This window comes from Danaus plexippus, chromosome 5 (assembly GCF_018135715.1).
Source record: "Danaus plexippus chromosome 5, MEX_DaPlex, whole genome shotgun sequence".
Classification (NCBI taxonomy): domain Eukaryota; kingdom Metazoa; phylum Arthropoda; class Insecta; order Lepidoptera; family Nymphalidae; genus Danaus; species Danaus plexippus.
The window spans coordinates 7,489,822-7,495,378 of record NC_083539.1 but is presented as its reverse complement, the minus strand read 5'-3'; the positions used below and the strand labels follow the sequence as shown (position 1 = coordinate 7,495,378).

General features: G+C 33.7%; 1 long non-coding RNA gene across 1 annotated transcript; it reads right to left on the bottom strand.

Annotated features, from left to right (window-relative positions):
* Nucleotides 1-1,198: 1,198 nt before the first annotated feature.
* On the bottom strand, nucleotides 1,199-4,926 carry LOC133320189 (uncharacterized). Its single transcript, XR_009753632.1, has 4 exons — nucleotides 4,087-4,926; nucleotides 3,769-3,979; nucleotides 2,321-3,635; nucleotides 1,199-1,459 (listed from the first exon to the last, which is right to left on the bottom strand). It is a non-coding gene; the product is annotated as an uncharacterized LOC133320189 (long non-coding RNA).
* Nucleotides 4,927-5,557: the final 631 nt, after the last annotated feature.

The following is a 5,557-nucleotide window of genomic DNA, read 5'->3' as shown; positions in this document are numbered from 1 at the left end:
TTAGATGACTGTTGGAAGATTTTTTAAGGCCTTGTTTATTTTTACGAGTACGTAAAAAATTATTTGATATATTTGGAAAAAAAAAATATTTCAGTCTTAAAAGCTATGTACATATATGTAAAAGGTCAATAAACAAATTATATTTATGACATATCAGATTGCATATTTTGTATCTATACTCTAATACCGTCAAACTAATACCTTTTTTTTTTTAATTATAAAATAAAATATAAGTACATTTACATTTGTTCGCTTACTTATATAGTTATACAAATAAAAATGCGGGCTATATACTTATACTATATACGTATAACATATAAATGCCATGGCCAACACATTTATATCAATAAAAAAATAAACTGTGGCTCGATATATGGGTCGATTATGTTTATCACACTTTAGAGGTTACTGTTACGTCACAGCACTCGTGAATACAGACAGACAGACGAGATGAAAGTGTGAAACATTCGAAAACCATAGTTTCATTTTTTTATTTGAAAGGTGGCAAACGAGCAGACGGCCTACTTGGTGGGCAGTAGTCACCGTCGCCCATGGACAGATGGACAGACAGAGATGTTGCGGATGCATTGCCAACCTTGGTTTTTTAGGAATAGGGGATAAGGAAATAGCAGGAAAAGGTGGGAATAGGGAAAGGGCAACTGACTCTCTCATTTATCGAACGAAACGCAGCCGTTAAAGGCTACTTCACGTCGATCTTCTGTGAGCATTTAAATGTTTATTATATATAATGTTAGATATCATTAATAAAATATGTTTAAATAAATTAAAGTGATCTGTGGATTTGTAACTCAATATTAAAAACTGTAGGGCATTTTACACCTATTATAGTCGTGGTACAGAGATCTTAGGCTAATATTGCATTTTTCTATATTATACATTGGCTGGAGGCGGATGAGTGTGAAGATTTTTTACTTTTATAATGTTGTTACCGACGGTGTACACTACGGCCTTACAACCTCTGTTGTAGTGGGTTCCGCACCACCATCTGGTTTTATGACCGAGTTCACATTGACGAAGGAATTTGTAACCACCTATACCGATCATTCTGGCACCCCGCGACGACGTCGTGAAGACTGGAACTGAGATGAATTTGGTATTTTAAAATTTGTACATTTATTAGAATTATTAAAATTTTTGCAAAGTCTGCAATGCAAGGACAGAAATAATGACTCGAATGTTATTTATGTACGATATTTTATTTTTGAGTATATTTTTCTTTATATATCACGTGATGGCGGCGGATGGTTGTGTTCGTTTTTGATGAGGACCACGACCTCACCGTGGGTGGTGACGGTTGACCGACATTTCATCGTGTTGTATCTTGAACATCTCCAAATTTTCTTTTCGTCCCGCTGCACTTTCATATGATAAGTGAATCCATTAAACATTAATAGTATGTAGCCTTTTTTATTTCTTATGTATCGGGGAAGGGGAAGATCTGCAAATATATATCTGATTGGATTTAAAGTTTACTGTAATGAAGTTAAATATATATAAAGTAAAAAAATCAATTGAATTAAAGTTCTTAAAACTAAAAGTATATTTAAAATAAAATAATCACATTATTTTAATTTTTCTTAAAATCTGTGACATTCAATGTGATTGGAAAAAATTTATTCACTAATTTTTGTTTCTTACTCCTTAAAATATTCCAATTTATGATATATGTATAAAAAAACAGGTTCAAGTATTAAATGATATTGATCTCGTAAATTGATTGTCCTTGTTTTTATTAACTTATAAATTTTAATTGTTTTAAAGACCAGTATTCGTTTAAAAAAGAAATTTTCTTGATTTTAGATTCGTTCGTTATAAAATTTAAAAATCTATGGGAGGCGGGAAGGGTAGGGTTCATGTCTTATATTAATCACTCGTTAACAACGTCATATTGGTTTATTATCAAGAAGTAGGCCTATTATTATCTAGGTGTGGACCTTACATTATCAAGAACAGGCCTTACATTATCAAGAGTAGGCCTTACATTGTCAAGAACAGGCCTTACATTATCAAGAGTAGGCCTTACATTATCAAGAGTAGGCCTTACATTATTAAGAGTAGGCGTTTCATTATCAAGTAGTAGGCCTTTCATTTCAAGTTATAAATTATATAGCAATAACATTATGAAAATTTTTCAAACATCTTAAGACTAATAATACCCAAGCAGAAATATTAAAACTCAGTATTGTTCATATATTTGGCGTAGCAAAACTTAATTGGATTCATATTCGGTTTAAGTTGGTGCGGCGTGATTATGCAAGTCTTTCAAGCCTACTATGACATTATTAAAGGTGTACAGTACAGCGTGACAGCCGTGTGCAGCGTGCGTAGAACATTGCCACTTCGATTTTGGCCCGTTCTGTGACGATAAGTTGTAAGTGAAGTCGTTCAATTTAATCAAAGTCCCGCCTTCCTTTGACGCCACGTATTCAGCTAAAAAGTATAATAACTTAAATAATATGAAGTCAATTCGTAGTCATCAATCGTTTATTAATTTCAAATCATAGGGCAATGTTAAAAAGCCAGTTTTTTATGTATTTCAGATCGTTTATATTCATTTACAAAAAAATATTTTGTATATGATTGTCATAATCACAATTCAAGTAACTTTTAACTGATCAATGTTTATGGTTTTCGTTGATACAAATGATTTCGTCTCCAATAGTAATAACGAATGCTCTGCAACCCTGAGGGTAGTGAGTGGAACAGCGCCACCTGGTTTTCTCACCCCTAGCCGGTGTTGAACAATACGTGTACCCTTGTAGTTTTATTAACTTTTTTCCCTTCTGTGATATTATGTATTCGACTGAAAAATGTTTATCATCAGTATTAAAACCATCTTTGTAAATATATTTGAGGGTTAAAAAAATTATATAATCTTTTTAAGATTAACGATATGATTTAAAAGTAATCCTTCAATTTACACCATCAATATAAACAGATTAATATATTTTAATCCTTTTCTAGACTAAATTTCTATTAAAATTGTGGTAAAACCATACATAACAGGTAAATAAAATAAAGCAACAGTCGGTGACAGTGAAATGCTCATAAGATAATGTAAAATATAATTCAACTTCGATGTTTCATCTTTTTTGTGGCGGATGGTCGTGTGTCTCGTTGACCTTCAGTACTTGTTCGTTGACTGTGTGTACAGAACCCTTGCAGCCCAGGTGTTGATGGGTGGAACACTTCCAACGTTTCTTCAAGCCGACTCCTGGGGTTGATGAATATGTGTATCCGTTGACTTTCAGCATCAGCTTCCCTCTCCTTGATCTCACGTACTCAACTGAAATAAGACACTTTATAAATGCTCACATTGAATGCAACACATTTTGGACTAACGATTTTGTCTGATAACTGCTGTCGAACATGCTGAATTTTTTTAAGTAGTATTGGGTGAAATAAAAACAAGGTTTAAGGTATGGGAGGGTGTATATGTTTAACGTTTTTCATGTAGACGTCAGTTCCTACAGTGTGAATGATTGCTTTACATCCCTGCGGCTGGTGTGTGGAACACTTCCATCTCAGTTTGAAGTTCCCGCCGGGCCGTCTCGAGTATGTGTATCCGTTTATTTTAATCAAATCTTTGCCTCTTCTGGATATCAACCATTGCACTGTAAAATAAAAAATGTGAATATCGTTTGAATTAATTAGAGACGTAATAAAAGTTGCTAACAACAATAAAGAAACACTGTGCTCATTTATCTAACATGTGTATTATTTAAATATATTACAGTCTACTCAAACTTTTTTAAATTATAATATGGGGGTGGGTGGGTGTGCGCGTCTCGCTGAAGGACGATTTCGTCTCCTACAGTATGAAGAATCGCGAGGCATCCGCGATTGTTGTGAGTTGAACACTTCCATCTGATTTTAACACCGGAACTACTAGTTGATGAGTAAGTGTAGCCGTTTAGTCTTATGAGACGTTTTCCTTTCTGGGACATCACGTATTCCACTGAAAACAAGACGTCGTTAGTTCACGTGTACAGCTCTAAGCACGTTTCGTATATACTAGTAATTAATGGAAGTTGAATTGAAATAACATAAAAATACTGGAAATACCATTTAATGGTATTGTGTTTTTTATTCTTAATGTTCGGTGGATGTGTGTGTATGTCGTTTGTATAGACGATAACATCGTTGACAGTATGCACGGTCGCGTGGCACTTCCTGTTGTTGTGTGTCGAACAGATCCACCTGGTCTTATTTCCACAGTTAGGTCTCGAATAGTATGTGTAGTCATTAAACCTTAGCAAGCGTCTTCCCTTTTGAGATATAATATATTCAGCTGGAAAAGAAATATTAAATATTACACGATCTTTTTAAAACATATTTTTAATGGAATATATTGTTGTTAGCAATAATAGCTAGTTAGAATAAGGGTAAATTATAAGAGTTTATATTTTACTTGATAATAATTGGCCTCCTTCATCCCTAAAATGTAGGGATTTAAAAAGGAAGAAAAAATACTAGGATCAGGAAAGGAGAGGAGAAAGGGAGCCTTGAGGAATACAGCATTATTATTCCTTACATTACACAGCTGTAACCGCTACTTTAAACTTTTCATTTGTTTGATTTTCAAGGGCGTAATAATAGTTAGGCTTCACAACCAATATAATGAATGAAATATTTTCAAGAGGTGTAATAAAAAATGCTCTTTATTGTTTAAACACACACAATAGGGAATCAATATGCCTAGATATTAAGTCTAGGAAGATGAATGATTTAAATTCAAAGTTATATTTATTGACACGAATCTGGAAACTCGGTTTATACTTTAGAATTAATATTTTTAGTAATATGTTTATTTCTAACTAATTTCATCATTATTATTAAGTTGACTTCCTAGCTATATTATATAAATTTAAAATATAATATCTTTTCTTTCTCTTCGTATCTAATATTCCGGATCGTGACTTATTTCTGTTTCCTCTGCAGTCTCCTAGGGTGGTTATGTCCACATTTCACATTAACTATATCGTTTTCGACAGTTATAACCGCCGCTCTACATTTTTGGTGTGTGTTCGTGGAACAGCGCCACCTGGTCTTATGTCCGTTGATTGAAGCCGCATAATACGTGAAACCTTCATACTTCAACAATCTCCGTCCTCTTTTTGACACAACGAACTCACCTGGAATATTAAATTCGTTCAAATAAACGTAACATTCACATTATTGTGATAATAAATTAATAGTAGGCTCCAAACTAGGTTTCAAATTTATTGCCAGCACGGATCACACTTTTATCCTATCGGTGGATGATTGTGTGTGGACTTCAAACTGACGACTTCGTCTTCAATGGTGTATAGAGCAGCTTTGCATCCATGCCTCATGTGAGTGGAACAACGCCACCTTACTTTCGCATCGAATGCTGTTGTCTTATAATATGTGTATCCCAGGAGTTTGATCAGTCGTTTACCCTTTTGCGAAGTTACGAACTGGGCTGCAGAAATACAAATATAAAATATATATAGGTAAATGTGTATAGATTCTGATGTCTCAAATTGAAGAGAGTATCATACGAAAATGTTTT